Consider the following 17,375-nt stretch of genomic DNA (forward strand, 5'->3'; position numbering starts at 1 on the left):
GTGTAACTGTTATTGCAACATAACTGGGCCTACATAACTAACCACACAGAATAGACTTGGTGTTTTATAGACATAAGAAATTAAACTTGAGAACTGATTCCACAAAATGTCTTCTAAATCCTTGCTAAATCCTACATCTCCTAAAACGTTCACTGGGTTTGGGCCACATTTTCACGATTTAAAAAAAATAGCAAATCCTTGTAGATCTGCCAACAATCTAACAGCTTTTAAAATGATGGTTAAAGTGTTTAAATGATATGACTGTTTTCTGAAAACCCTAGATGTTTCTGTATCATTGGTGTTCAAACGATTTACTCCAATCTGAAAATATGTTGTTCCAGGGACCGCGCTACGAGCTTGTAGGTCTGCTATTATCCTGAAAATGTGCAAATCTTTGAATATATATTATTTCAGAGCAAACGTTTTTAACTCTTCTTTGCTTCTGGGTAGTCCCTGGAACAACATATTTTCAGATAGGTGTCTGCGGCCAATTTCATAATATTTCTGGGGTCCTTGACATGACATAATTTGAGAACCACTGATATAGAAACATAGGTTTTTCAGAAAACTGTGGAATTGTGGACAGTCTTATCCAACAATGTTCTGGTGGTTTCAGGAAAGTTGGTGTTTTACTGTTTTATATATTTTAGGAGCCAGTGGTTCTCAAAGTGTGGTCCTAAAGTGCATTCTCAGCAAAATGGCATAAAAATCTGTATTCTAAACTTGTCTGTTTTAAAATATTTCCATGTTTTTTATGTTTATGTGCCTTTATTTATGTTTAACATGGCTGTCTAAATGTTTTCATTGTAACCTTTTTTTTTTCCTAATAAAGAAACAAAATGAAGTATACATTTGCTGCTTAATTATGTTTCTATAAATATGTGGGAGGGAGGTGAGCATGGGGGAGGATCGAGGGGTACGGGTCGCAATATATATTGGGGGGGGGGGGTGTCATAAGACAGCTTCACGCTGTCCTGCTGCTGCTGTCCGTAGCTGACGTTCGAGTCGCGGCAGAGAAGCGGGGCGCCGGCTACACGCGCGTCGGGGCGCGCGGCCCACGCTGATCATGAACGACTCACCCACGTCGCGTCACGCGCCCGGCGGAGGACACGATCCGCGGCGCGCGGGGACCGCCTCACGTCGGCGGCGCGCCATGACTTGCTAGCTGGGTAGGCAAGTTCATGTGGAGAAAGTATAGATAGGCTACATGACGAGATGGAGAGAGAACATGAAGTTTATCACCCAGCGGGGTTATACGGAGATCTCACCGGGACACCGGGACGGGGTTATATGGAGATCTCACCGGGACACCGGGACGTCGCGAAGGAAGGTAACTCTGCGTCTTCGGGCAGGAGAAGAATACGGGTTTGCCTTGGGACATTATTTTAAATCTACACGGGTACAGTAGGTATTGGAGGGTGCGTTCTTGGCATTTTGTCTTGATTGGGTCATACATTCGGCTAGCCCCTCTCGGAACCCCCTGGGTCAGCCCAATTGATTCGTGCCGAACCGGGCTGGGTCTCAAAAATGTCAGAAACTTCAGTAGCATTGGGTTCTGACTTGTAGGGCTAACATTCGGCGCTTCTGCATGCCTTTTCTCAAAAAGCGTATAATTTTACACCTGGAGTATATGTGTGCTACAATTATTTTCTTTGGTGTTGGTGAATAAAAATCCACATGGATGTCTTCATGCTTATGTTCTTCATTAGTTTGCATCGTGTTTAGACGTGCCATCTCTATTCATATACAGTATACTCTAAGATCCAGCCCCACCGCCTCCTCCCTGCCCTCTAGTGTCTTCCATCCAGCCCATGCACCGCCTCCTCCTCCACTTTCTTCTCCAATTCTCCTCAATATACCGTTCTTCTCTCTGCCCCGCATGGCACCTCCTTTCCACCTCCGGTATGGATCTCCTGCTGACCAAAGACCACAGCCTGATGGTCAATCTGAAGGACTCCGTGACGTTTGTGGTCCTGCTGCACCGCGTCTGGAAGAGCCACACATACCACCAAGACCACCTGGGCTTCTACACCCTGGACAGCCATCTTCTCTCCCCTACGGTGCACGGCCTGCTAGGTACAGACAGAACCACACACTAGGGCCAGCACTAGGACAGGATAGTATCCTGGATAGTAAAACTATCCTCCTCCCCATCAAATCACAACTACAGTAGGGTTAGAACTTTATGGAATCACATCCAAATTTCTTCAGATGCTCAATTATTTTACATTGTGCAATGGGCTATAGACTTATAGGGCTGTATTTTGCGTGTCTTAAGTACCAGGTCTTATTCCCTAACTTATTCCCTAAATCAATGCTCTTTGGCCACTCAGAATAGCCAAATGGCATTGATCACGCCTCCAGGTCTTTAGTTTACTCAAGTTAGGGAATAAGACCTGGTACTTAAGACACGCAAAATACAGCACATAGTGTTAACTTGCTAAATGTAGTTTCAGTGCAGATTAATAGAGAATAAACTGAAGTCCAGAATGATTCCCTTTTAAATAAATTACAATGGTGGGCTGTGTCCTCCAGGTCATAGCTACCATGGGGTTGAGTTTGAGGTGGGAGCGTTGCATCCAGGAGAGGCCCCTGAGAAACCTGATGCCACCATGTATGTGAAGGGCCAGGAGCTCAATGTGACCAGGTCTGTATGTGAAGGACCAGGAGCTCAATGTGACCATGATGTATGTGAAGGGCCAGGAGCTCAATGTGACCATGATGTATGTGAAGGGCCAGGAGCTCAGTGTGACCAGGTATGTGTATGTGAAGGGCCAGGAGCTCAATGTGACTATGATGTATGTGAAGGGCCAGGAGCTCAATGTGACTATGATGTATGTGAAGGGCCAGGAGCTCACTGTGACTATGATGTATGTGAAGGGCCAGGAGCTCAGTGTGACCATGATGTATGTGAAGGGCCAGGAGCTCAATGTGACTATGATGTATGTGAAGGGCCAGGAGCTCAATGTGACCATGATGTATGTGAAGGGCCAGGAGCTCAATGTGACCATGATGTATGTGAAGGGCCAGGAGCTCAGTGTGACCATGATGTATGTGAAGGGCCAGGAGCTCAATGTGACCAGGTATGTATGTGAAGGGCCAGGAGCTCAGTGTGACCATGATGTATGTGAAGGGCCAGGAGCTCAATGTGACCATGATGTATGTGAAGGGCCAGGAGCTCAATGTGACCATGATGTATGTGAAGGGCCAGGAGCTCACTGTGACCATGATGTATGTGAAGGGCCAGGAGCTCACTGTGACCAGGTATGTACAGTATGTGAAGGACCAGGAGCTCACTGTGACCAGGTATGTACAGTATGTGAAGGACCAGGAGCTCACTGTGACCAGGTATGTATGTGAAGGGCCAGGAGCTCAATGTGACCAGGTATGTATGTGAAGGGCCAGGAGCTCAGTGTGACCAGGTATGTACAGTATGTGAAGGACCAGGAGCTCACTGTGACCAGGTATGTACAGTATGTGAAGGACCAGGAGCTCACTGTGACCAGGTATACAGTATGTGAAGGACCAGGAGCTCACTGTGACCAGGTATGTATGTGAAGGGCCAGGAGCTCAATGTGACCAGATATGTACAGTATGTGAAGGGCCAGGAGCTCACTGTGACCAGGTATGTATGTGAAGGGCCAGGAGCTCAATGTGACCAGATATGTACAGTATGTGAAGGGCCAGGAGCTCACTGTGACCAGGTATGTATGTGAAGGGCCAGGAGCTCAGTGTGACCAGGTATGTATGTGAAGGGCCAGGAGCTCAGTGTGACCAGGTATGTATGTGAAGGACCAGGAGCTCACTGTGACCAGGTATGTATGTGAAGGGCCAGGAGCTCAATGTGACCAGGTGTGTACAGTATGTGAAGGACCAGGAGCTCACTGTGACCAGGTATTCAATGCATCATTAGCTCTTCCTACAGGCTGAAGGAATGTTTCTAGATCTGAGATGCAGTAGTAGTCTCACGTAGCCAGATAACTATTCCACAATCTCTGAATGCTATATAGAGTCTGGAACTACTGTACACCTCAATATATAAATATATGTAAATATATTTAAAATGATCTTTAGAGCTTATTTTTGTAATGCCTTTTCTTGCGACTGTAAAGACGAAACTTCCGCGTTATATTTTAGATGGAGAGGCCTCAAAGTACATCGTGTCTGTCCTGTTTAAGACTTACTGCTAACCTCAGAGTATACATTGTGTCTGTCCTGTTTAAGACTTACTGATAACCTCAGAGTATACATTGTGTCTGTCCTGTTTAAGACTTACTGATAACCTCAGAGTATACATTGTGTCTGTCCTGTTTAAGACTTACTGATAACCTCAGAGTACATCATTGTGTCTGTCCTGTTTAAGACTTACTGATAACCTCAGAGTATACATTGTGTCTGTCTTGTTTAAGACTTACTGATAACCTCAAAGTACATTGTGTCTGTCCTGTTTAAGACTTACTGATAACCTCAGAGTATACATTGTGTCTGGCCTGTTTAAGACTTACTGCTAACCTCAGAGTATACATTGTGTCTGTCCTGTTTAAGACTTACTGATAACCTCAGAGTACATTGTGTCTGTCCTGTTTAAGACTTACTGATAACCTCAGAGTACATTGTGTCTGTCCTGTTTAAGACTTACTGATAACCTCAGAGTACACATTGTGTCTGTCCTGTTTAAGACTTACTGATAACCTCAGAGTTGTGTCATTGTGTCTGGCCTGTTTAAGACTTACTGATAACCTCAGAGTACATCGTGTCTGGCCTGTTTAAAGAACTACACACATATTAGTTTTTTCTGTTGTGTCTTGTGTGAGATATTAATTTTTATTGCATATTAAAACTAGTTAACTAGTTTTTGGATAGGGCAGGGGTGTGAAACTTTGATGATAGACAATGCATATAGTCAAAAATAGCTGATCTACAAGCTCAAAACGTGTCGCAGTGCGATGCGTTTTGAGCAATTCTTTAATTGGAATCCTGAATAAATGTCAGCATTTTTTTTATATGAATCCTGAAAAGTATTCTTAATTTCAAATACATTTATGCTCTTATGTTAACTTTATGAACTTAAATGCAAATACATTGGACATAAAAACGACTATAGTAGTAGTCATTAAGCTATAATATAGACTGAAGTAATTAAAGCGGGTCACGTTTGGAATTGTAACAGCTGAAATCAATAATATGTCAGTATTCCGATATTAACCTGCGGGCCGAATTAAGTGAAGGTGTGGGCCACATGTGACCCCCAGGCCGCCAGTAGCCCATGTATGGGATAGGGAATACATTATATAATTGTTCTCCCTGACGTGGCCCCCTTAGTGGTTGTGGCCCTAAGTGACTGCTTATGTTGCTTATGCCTAGAACCGGCCCTGCAGCAACGCAGTGGGCCTTCCACATGGCCTTCCGTCCGCACTTCCACTTGACTTCCACCTTCGTTGGAGACACAGCACTCCAATGAGGCATCTATTATATGTATTTTTAATATCTATTCTATGCCCATAACTGTCCCATTTGTACAACCAGTTCCATGGGGTTGAGGCCCCCTGGTGTTGGCTTTAGCCCCATATTTTTGAGGGTTTGTGTAAACACAAACATTGTCCTAACACCAACATTGAATGCCATTGGCAATGAATGGCCAGTTTTATGTCATTGTCCTAACAAACATTGAATGCCATTGACAATGAATGGACAGTTTTGAGTGTTTGTATTTATTTACACAATGTTTGTGTTTACACAAACATTGTGTTTGTGTTTACAAACATTGAAGACAAGTGAGGACGGAAATTGTAATTGGACTGAATGAGATGTATGATGATAGAGTGCCCCTCACTTCACACAGGTGTGATTTTAAATCATATTTGAGTTATTTCCAATCTTTTTCCTCATTTGTTTACTTTGAATAGAATACATTAGAATAATTGGTTGATTATAAGCATATTCTTTAAAACCATAGAATATATTTCATCTCTTCAAGGAGCTCAATTGTCCTTATACCTGAATGGCTACTGATCCTGTAAGGCGTGAGGCTTCATGGACTTCATGGACCCCGCCATTCCGATCAATGGAAGTCAATGGTCGGAATGGCGATGCGTCGGAATGCGCTCTGTTCCCCATGGGCTCTGTTCACCATTGCTTGGAACACAGGACCAGTGTATTCAAACCTGTCTCCATAGACAATGGTTGATATAACAGTGGACGCTGCGCAAATCACTGCCTGGGTTGAATCAAAGGCTTTGCCTGTGACAGAGTGTCATTTGGTACAATATAAATTCATTATGCATTTTTAAACTGTTTTTATTATGAATTTTGAATGTGTGGCCAGGGTTGGGAAGTAACGGATTACATGTAATCCGTTACTGTAATCAGAGTTAAAAAAAACGTAACTGTAACGTCTTAGAGTACATTTTAAAATGTGTAATCTGGATTACAGTAACGGGGGTGTTGTAACGGGGGTTACATGAGGATTACATTCTCCCCTTCCCCTCATTCATTTTTACAAACAAGTTATAAATTATTATAACACCAAACGGAATGGATTGGAGTTGAGCGCAGCGCGCACCTCTCTGACTCTGTGTAAAATCCTCACAGTGGAGGCTGCTGCTACGTCAGGGCGGTGTTGCCAATTTGCGAGAGAAATAAGCAACCAGGTCTATGAAAACAAACCCAAAAGAAGCGACTATAAAGGCCACACGAGCACTTCAAAGCTATATATATCGTCCATTAAACAATGTGCATATTTATATATGTTGGCTATTTGAAAATAGACGATCTACAAGCTCACAACCGTTCTACCATTATTTACAAGCAACTTCAGAAAAATAAGCCCAATGTGGCTTATAATAATCAGACCAGGCAACACTGCAGAGATACTAGATAGGAGAGTATATGATATATTGGATTGGGGATAAATAATGGGTAGCGCAGTCTTCTCTATAGGTCAAATACAATGAGGCTTTTTATTTAAAGAGTAGCCTACGGGGTATAAATATAATTGGATAGGGCTGAGTTCTTTGTAGACTATATAAATGAGTCTTTACTGTCTAGTCAATGTTTTAAACTCATGCCATGTCTATCTAAATGAGTGTCAGCCAGGAATGTAAAAAAAAAAAATATTTGCCACTTTGACCACACATGGATGGAGTTGTTGGTTGTCAAAGTTGTTGGTTGTTGTCAATCAAACAATCAAAATGGTTCTGTAGGTCAAGATGCATTTTTCTTATGATCTGTTATAAGTTGACACAATGACTCTACAGTAATGTAATTGTTCAGAGAGGTCAAATTCTTAACAATTAAATGACCTTAACCATATTTCAGTTGTGCTTATCTTAATTTCATAGGCTCAACATTCTTGTCTATCAATGGTAAAACTTGTATTATCTAATTAAATTGAGTTTTACTTCAAAGTAATCCAAAAGTAACTGAAAGTAACTTGTAGTTACTTTTTAAATGGAGTAATCGGGATTACGTTACTGACTACATTTTTTAGCAAGTAACTTGTAACTGTAGGGGATTCCTTTTTTAAAGTAACCCTCCCAACCCTGCGTGTGGCATTATGATTTCCACAACAGTAAGTGATTTGGTTACCTTCATGTTTTTCAAGTGTATCAATCAGGTTATGACATTCCTGTATGATTTTCTCTTCACTCATCCTCTTTCCCAGGGTGACCAGATCCAAACTGTTCATTTGAGGGACAGAACTCGCTTGTGTGGGACAAGTGGTATGGGGGAACCCCATCCCACTTGTCCCACACAAGCGATACTTGAGTACCGGGTTAGCAACTTACTACTTGAGTTGCTATTAAATGCCTTGATGTCATATTCGACCATATAGGCCTATTGGCTATCATTTATAAACTCCTCTGGTGTCTCACATTTTGTTTCAAAATCATGCTTTATTTTTTATTTGTATAAGCTATTTTAACAGGCTTAAAAACACATCTTGCAGCTTTACAACAGAAGGCCAACTATTAGGGGACTAACTGGCATTTGAACACTGATGCAATTGCCTGCCAGTCACAATGTGGGACAGGGTTCCAATTTGTGGGACGCCTGAAAAAGTCGGGAACTGCCCATAGATCCGAAGTCCCGTTAGTCCGAACATGCATTAAGGTTGGCGAACATGCACGGCTCCCGTGCTTGCGGTTATGTTTAGGTTATAGGGTTAGAGATAGGGATAGTAATTTCGGAACAATGAACCTTCTGACTAATGACACGGCACCTTAATTGGTCCCGGGCAACGGCAACTCAGCGTATGAATAGCACGGCTTGGGTATCTAAGATGTCCGTGCGGTTAGAGCTGGGAGGTACTATGTGTGGTGCTCATACTCATACATCATACATCATTCCATCTCCCAGGCAGGGGTCTAGTGCAAAGGATAGACACCCTCGTTCTCAGCTGACGGGGACAATAAACGAGTCTGACTGACCTACTTAGTAAATAATTATTTACTAAACAATTAAGTACTGTAGGCTACAGATCAGTCATATTGCTGCTCACAGTTAGGCTCAATTTTAAACAATACTGTCTTAAGATGAGTGTCACGTTGTTGAATGATGACCTAACATCACATTTGATCTGAGCTCTATCTCTGAACACTGCCCAATCACCTGACCCTGAATGTCTGTTGCTGAACCTAAAAAGGGTACAGACAGAGTCACATTTTATGAAGAGGCAAAGCATTCAGGGCTCAGAGCAGTAAAGGCTAAAGCTCTACATGGGCTCATTCAAGTCAGTCAGAACTTGTGGCCACATGGGATGTTTCGCCCATCACAATGTACCGTAATATGCCTTAATTTGGCTGATAAAACCTAATACTTTAAGAGCTGATATCTCCTCAGTTAAGCACATTATGCGGAGTGTTTGGTTGCTCTGAATGCAAGTAGACTGCAGAACTAGAGTGTGTGCACTGTCACTCAACGTGCATGCGTCATAGGTTGGCTCTGGCTGTGGCGCCTTTACATTGCAATGTGTGTGTGCGTGCGTGCGTGCGTGTGTGTGCGTGCGCGCGCGTGAGTGAGTGCGTGCAAGTTTCTGTGAGTGCATGCGTGTTTTTGTGAGTGTGTGTGTGTGTGTGTGGGGGCCGGGGGGATGGGGGGGACGGACTATGACTAACATTTTATCTCTTCCCCTTATGTTAAAATGTGGTTTGTCTTTTTATTTTTTTAAATGTAGGCTACAGTATGTTGTCACCTCACTAAGCTACATCAAAATGTTGATTTACGAGACACACTATTATGTGCTTGATGTGTCAAGTCACCCCTATTTGTTTAATCTATTCAGATGTATTCATAGAGGATAGTATTTATTGTATGTATTTATTTATAATACCATGTGACCTTTAATCATCATCAATCATTCATATTTATTGATGTTATTTTTACTACTGAAACTCTGGACTCACATTAGGTCAAACATTTAAATGACCCAACACAGGTTGTGATGGTGACGGTATACATTTAGTGTAATTTGCTGAAAAGTGTGTTTGTATATAGTTTTCAAACGTCCTTATTTTGTCTACTGTCGTGTGTGTGCATGCGTGCGTGTGTCAGTGCGTGCGTGCGTTTGCATAACCTGTTGTTTGAGAATTTAGGTTTTGTACATCCATAACGCTGAAGCATTGTGCCAAACCAGCCACAGGCTGACATGGTCACATTTTGCTAAGCCAGTATAATTATGGTTATATAGTTCATGCAATGATTTTGATATGACAATGACACATACAGGAGCGGCACATACAACATAGTTATTATCTGTAATCAACAGCAGTTACACTGCAGCGTGCATGCGTCGATGATTATAGTGAAGAAGTGTATTGAATAGAATTAATGATGATTCAATATGTACAAATAATCAGGTATTCATCTTTGGATTGAACCCTGGGGGGATTCATGGATCATGGATTGGTCTGACCAGGACTCAGGGCAGATGGAAGTGGGTGGATGGAACACCACTGACAACAGAGTGAGACATTTGACATGTTTTTATTGTAATAAAAGTCTATCAAAGTCACCTTATTTGAGTGACTGGGTGGATGTGGTTAAATAAATACATTGTTTACTGTGCAGGTACTGGGACAGTGGATGGCCTCGTAATGATGGAGACAGGAACTGTGCAGTCTACAGACACATGACTAACCCTGGAACATGGTTTAATGTGGGATGTTCAGCTACAGGGCCCTCAATCTGTGAGACTAATCGATGTTTGTTTTCACTTCATTGATGAAACTGCAGTTTCAGTCAATCAGAAAGACCTCATGGGATTTTTTTGCCCAAGCTCCCGATAGTCACAAGAATGAGCCCAGTCCACTTCGCAATTTAACTAGTCACAACCAAAATTGTGCCTACCTGCTACGGGTCAATTCAGAGTCAGACCACTGCAATTTGTTACACCTGGTTGCAAGTTGCAACTGCATGTGTCGGACATGTGACAAACTGGGTTTTAGACCTCTGTGCGTTCCTTCTGTTTAGCCTTGCAGTGGCCAGACGCAAATCTGCCGGTGGCAATTTCTTCTTTTGCCTTCCGCGGACTGGTCTGGCCTAAAGGCCGGGCAACCCCTTCATTAAATGAAAAGAGTATATGTTTGGGGTGGGTCATATAATTTTATTTGCTAAAAGAAAAAATCCAACTGACCCAATAAGTTCTGATGGTGAAGCTAAATTATGCATGTCATTCTATTTTGCTATATATGCCATTTATTTTTGTTTGTTCGCTCATATCATGTCTTTTTGATCTTCTTATATTCGTATTGTTAGTCACTAGAATAATAATAATGAATAATGCAAGGTTCATGTGGTAGAGAAAGTAGTAGTGCAATATTATATAGCTGCATTTTAACCCTGTTCTTTTATGAAAGCTTTTAATAAAACTTTATTTGACAAGAGCATTATTCAACTCTTTATTTAACAATTCTACTGATTAAACTAGAATTGGTGAAAGTGGTGACACAAATAAATGAGACAAAATTGGAACTGCAAAAGCTGTTACGCTCTCCTGATTGGTTGAAAAATGGCAGAGGTGGAGGGACGGGGAGACTTACTGAAGAAAAGCTCTATACTGTATAGTGAAAAACTGTATAGTGAGTGACTAAGTGATGATTAGCCTACTATCAGAGATATAGATAAAGCCCTGGTGATTTTTGGCTTATTAACCTGTTAAAAAGCCTAACAGATTCTAGCATGTTCACACTTCACACACTAAGTGTGGTGTGCATGTGTTCGCCATGTTTTAAAACCAGATTTCACACCCCCATATGTCTCAGAAACACTGAGGAAGCTCGCTTCCTTCGACTTCTGTACGTTATTTAAAGTGGTATACGTGCATTTGTGAGTGACTTAATTTGATATTTTTGGGTCCTTTTTTGTTTGCACCGATCATGCTCTGAAGACTTTTGAGTTGAGAACACCAGAAGAACACTTTATGTTAAATGACAGAAAAGGGAAGATGTTTTTGCAGGGCACGGAGCAACTGTACGTGGTTCACAAAGATATAAATGAGAAATTGTAATATTTAGGCGGGTTGATTGTGTATAATAGGCAGGGGCATGGGGGGAATGGTGTTTCTCCCCACAAAGCCAATTGACTGACTTCTATGTAAACCAGAATTCATTAGCCCCTGCTCTAAATAGCCAGCAGCCCCAATTTTCTAAATGAACTCAAACAGTGCTCATAAAATGAAGCATGGCCGTGTCTATTATGTATACATTATGTCCGTTATTAAAAGGCTGAACTGGGAGGACATGCGTGTCCAGTATATGCTTTTTCAAGAACTCCATTTGAGGCCGACTCTGGTTCAGACACTGTCGTCATGTGCATAAGTATGTCCTCAGTTTCCTTTTTAGACAAAATATCTAATATGAAATGTTTTACAGCGTATTGTTGTTTCCCCATGTTATATTCAGTTCAGGACAGTATACTGTAGCACATTTGGCTGATTTAAAAACCTATTAAAGGATCCCAACCTTGTTCACATTATTTTTTAGCGTGATGACAGTGAGACATGAGAGTGAAGTGCAGCAAGTGCTCGCCACATCCTCAAACCTTCTCGCTGTGGCATGTTTTTAAGCGAGAGGGGAACTCAGATGACGTAAGAATGACACCCAGGCCACAGCACGTCTCTGTAACAATGAGAACCTGCTGCGTCAGGAGGAGGAAACACAAACTGGCCTTATTTAGACATGAAAAAGGTCTGTTTCTCGTATGAAGGTGCTCGAACACTGCTTGGCTCCTCCTCTGATGGGGAAGTCACCCAACTGTGCCAGTTCACGTAGCCCCAGTGATACGCCTCATCCGCATGCACGCGCGCAGGCACGGACGCACACACACTGTGAGTGTGTGTGGACTCCATGCTGGCCAATCCCTCCCACCCCTTCCATGTTGTGCTGCGGGATAGGAAGAGCACTTTCAGCCTAGGCTCACACTCCCCCCGAGGATGCACACGGAACGTTACAGACTTTCTTTTATGCCAACTGCTATCAGACTATTCAATGCAAATGCATAGGAACTGCCTCCCCGTAAATGGCATATGGTCCTTGGTGGTCCTGGTCTTGTGTGTTTATGTCCATTTGGGTCTGTTTTGTGTTCTTCTGTCTGTCCAGTAGTTTTTAGCTTTTATGCACTTTATGCTGTTGTAACGCTTCAATTTCCCCTCTGGGATTAATAAAGTATATCTCAACACACACACACACACACACACACACACACACACACACACACACACACACACACACACACACACACACACACTAAGGCTGTACCCTAGCCCTTATTTTAGGACTCGAACTTCGGCAGGAATTTCCGAGTGAACATTCGGACCATTTGTTTCTAATTAATTAAAAAAAATAACCATCTCGATCAGAGCGCACAGCGCGTCTCTCGACTCCCCCGCAATTAACCAGATACAGAGCTTATATAGCCTACAGTTTAGCAAAATATAAATGTCTGGTGAGAACGTATAATTTCCATGCGCTGGACAAGCACCATAGTCAGTCTCAGACTCCAACAGACATCATCAGGCACGCTCCCAAAGCGGCCGCACCTGTCAATCATTAGTAGGCTAATCACTCTGAGAAGTGCATGCAGCGTGGATCGAGTTCCTTTTCCCCACAATGGACATTTTCGCTTCCTTGTTGCTTTTCCGTGTGCGTCAGCGTCATTCACTCAGCAATAACGTGAAACAACAAACCGAACACAACGATGAGAATATTTGTTTTTTAACACGCAGTCACTGTCTCTCTCTCTCTTCTCTCTCTCTCTCTCTCCCCCCCCCAGCATGCCTGTGCGCGCTGCTGCGCAACGTCTGTGACTGTGAAACTGTGACACAATAATAATATATATAGCATAAATAATTGGCCTAATATAACACTTTCCCTCTATCTGTGACCAGCTCCTCACACACATATCAACTCTCTCGTGCATTTTGGAGAGGGACAGCACAACAAGGAGACATAACTTCTGACAGGAATGCACTAGAAACTTACTTTGTTTTTACATGCTCATATCACATTCTCGCCGAGATATATTTTCGAGTTAATAAAAAAGGGAAAAAAATTATAATATTTATTTTTATAAAAAAAACGAATGGTTCAAACCCATTAATTAAGATTCGAGTGCCAACCCTAACGAGCGAACATTCGAACCTTGAATGTTTGGGGACAGCCTTAACACACACACACACACACACACACACACACACACACACACACACACACACACACACACACACACACACACACACACACACACACACACACACACACACACACACACACACACACACACACACACACACACACACACACACACACACACACACACACACACACACACACACACACACACACACACACACACACACACACACACTGCGGTGGCTCAGGGGTAGAGTGCCTGGATGGTAACCGTAAGGTTGCCAGTTCGAACCCGGGCTCCCCCAGAGTTACTGTCGAAGTGTCCTTGAGCAAGACACTGAACCCCTAATTGCTCCCGATGTGCTAGTTGGTGCCTTGCATGGTTTCCGCTGCCATCGGTGTATGAATGTGTGTGTGAATGGGTGAATGTAATGCACAATCTCTGTAAAGCGCCTTGGATAAAGGCGCTATATAAATTTACCATTTACACACAATTACTTCACACATGTCTCATGAACAATGAGGCAGCTCTACTGCTGTTTCCTTCTGCTGCTGCGTTATGAAAATTGTTTACATATACTTATTTGCGAGTGACATCATTTAATTGAGGTTGACAGCTAATCTTCCTGGGGTCCATAAAATATGCTTACAAAAATACATAAATACATAATTACAATACATTCTACAAGATTAAATACATCAACTACATAACTACATAATTTATTCTATAAAATTAAATACAACATAATAAGAATAACATTCCGGTCATGTGGTAGTTAAAAGATAATGCATTTTGTATCATACTTGAAAGGCTTAAGTTGACAGTAATTCTCCATGATTTAGAATGTTTCATGAAGAAACCACCAAAGTGGACTTTGGTAAGACCATCGGTGAGCTTCATTTCATTCCTGTCAAAGCTAGCATCACCACAACTCATGACATATTGAAATATGTGACTACGGTTGTACCAGTGCCCATAAAGCATGGCAGTGTCTACATTACAGTATATTATGTCTGGTATGAAAAGGGAGGAGCCCAGTATGACTTTTCAAGAGCTCCAGCTACACAAGCCAGTGTGGTTTATGTGTTTGAGTGTGTTTTCTAACAGAATGTACAAATAAAGGGTAAAGTTCATACACAGAGAGAGAGAGAGAGAGAGAGAGAGGGTGGGGGGTACTGGGCCTAGTTGATAATCCTCCAAGTAATCACAAGGTTTGACTATAGTTGAACAGATCAAAGTTCACCTCGTCAGTAGTGGTAGCCTACCGTATTTGTCTGAATTCCCCAGACAAACTAACATTTTTGAGAGGGGCAGAACTTCTGGAAGTGCTCAAGGCTTGTAAAGATTGTGTTTCCAGCTAAATCAAGATTGTCAAGTTCAACTTCTGGAGTTTGAGCTGTCTTTTCCCGCAGTGCAAAGGTACTGTATAGTCTAGACCATATATGTCAAACTCAAGGCCCGGGGGCCAAATCAGGCCTGTGAATGAATTATCTTTGGCCCGCGGGATGATATTTAATTAGTATTAGAACTGGCCCTCTGGTATATTGCACGGACCACCATAATACTACAAGTCCCACAATGCACTGCGAGTGCATTGTCACGTATCGAGGGCCCGCAAGCGCAAGCATGCGTCTTCTCTTCACTATTGATCAGCAGTGAAAGTATATCACTTGTGGTCAACTTTCAGCTAGCCCTCTCCCCAAAAATGGCCCGTGTGTTGAGTCCGGCCCTCGGCTTGTACCAATTTCTTTATTTTGGCCCACTGTGTATTTGAGTTTGACATCCCTGGTCTAGACGTCTTAATGTGCATTAGACTGCATTGCATGGTCTCTCTCCATAGTATTTCAATTCAGCTCCATTCAAAGTGTGGATAATAAAGGTATAGGCTACCTTGGCTTGTACGACCGTTTGCAAGGATTCTACACTACAGTCCATCAGTCCATTCATCTACATTGACTTCACTTCAGATTCTGAACACTTGGATGCATCAATACAGTGAGTAGGTTATATGTCATTCTTTAGCTTTTGTATGGCTCATGTAATAATTTACATGAGCCAAATAACATTTGAGTGTTTATACATTCTCATACCGGTATTGCCCAGATATTCTCATCTAGAATAAAAGTACAGCAAGCAACAACAGGTTAGCAGTGTGCATTATGTCTACGCTTAACCCAAAGTCCAAACTAACCTCAACTCATGAATGTCACCGTGATATTTAAACAACTATTACATAATAAAATAGGAGCAAGAGGGACTAGAGCAGGCCTGTCGAACCCATTTTTGGGTGAGGGTCAAAAAGTCACTTGATGTAGTCAAAAGGTCACTTGATGTGGGCCAGAACCAGTTGCAGACCCGCACTCACATGCATTCACTCATACAGCATTGTTTTTCAGTCTGTTTTCAATGTCACTGCTATAACAGTGTAGTCCAAATTTCATTCTGACCCCTCCACGAAAAGGCCTCGTTGTCCTGAACCCTTATGTATCATTTATACATTATGGATCAATAGTGTGGACTTAGACTTTGTTTCGTCTGTGGCATTCAACTATACAGTATCATATATATATATATATATATATATATATGAGGAAGACTACTATTAACAAACAATGCAATAAGGAGCCCCAATAAAACATTAATATCTGATGCTGCGGTCTCTAGTCACCAGAGACTGCAGCATCAGATATTAATGAGGAATGCTGTTGTTTTTGATTTATTTTTGAACAACATGGTCACATTTCATTATTTTATAATATACAAAGTTTTACGGATAGCAATCTGAACTCACTGTAACGTAAAGTCAAACCTGTGACGACAACTGTAAATATAACTATAAGTTAAATTGGACCTCTTGTATGCCTACTAGAAATATTACATATACTAGATACACATACACAGAATATCTTATATCAACGCCCACAATTTGGGACAAAATTGTGTAAATTAAAGTTATATCATTATAGTATCAACTAGAGCTGGGACTCGATTAAAATAATTAATCTAATTAATCAGAGGCTTTGCGATTAATTCATCTAGATTAATCGCATTTTAATCACATATCATTATTTGACCCGAGAACAGTGAGAAAGCAATTCTTTCAAATGGATTTTGGTATACTAGTGAATCAATGAATAGTGAATACATAAGTTTAAGCAATAAAACATTGTTTTTGTAGTAATAGGGGTAATAATTATTTATTTAATAATTGCACACAACTGTGCTGTAATCCACGCTACCATCGGATAGCCTTTTAAATCCTATTTCCAATCCACGGGGACAAGCAAAGTGATCTCAGCGGCTTTCCCCAGTCTGGTGAACTGTCTGCGGTGTCTGGTGGTGTTATTGTCTGAAGAGGACACGGACACTTGGTGCGCAGGTCCGTCTGAAAACTGTCCAGTGACAACGTTCCGCGGTGAAAAAAATAGTGCGATTAAAATGCGTTAATTATTTTAATGCATTAATTTTTATGTAGTTAATTAATCGTAATTAATCACAATTAGTCCCGGCCCTAGTATCAACAATAGCATCAAAGCGCCATATACATTTGAGATATTATTATTATTGTAATATGATGTCTATGTTCCATCCAGGGACAGTATGCAGGTGCTGAGTGGACCCTGGGCTGACCTGGATCTGCTCTACAGACAGATAGACAGTCAGACAGACAGCTCTCTACCTGTCTGTCTGTTAGTCCTGCTGCTGTTTCTGTCTGTCTGCCTCCTGCTGGTGCAGCTGACTGTCTA

This window comes from Protomyctophum parallelum (genome assembly GCF_964188405.1).
Source record: "Protomyctophum parallelum genome assembly, chromosome: 17".
Lineage (NCBI taxonomy): Eukaryota > Metazoa > Chordata > Actinopteri > Myctophiformes > Myctophidae > Protomyctophum > Protomyctophum parallelum.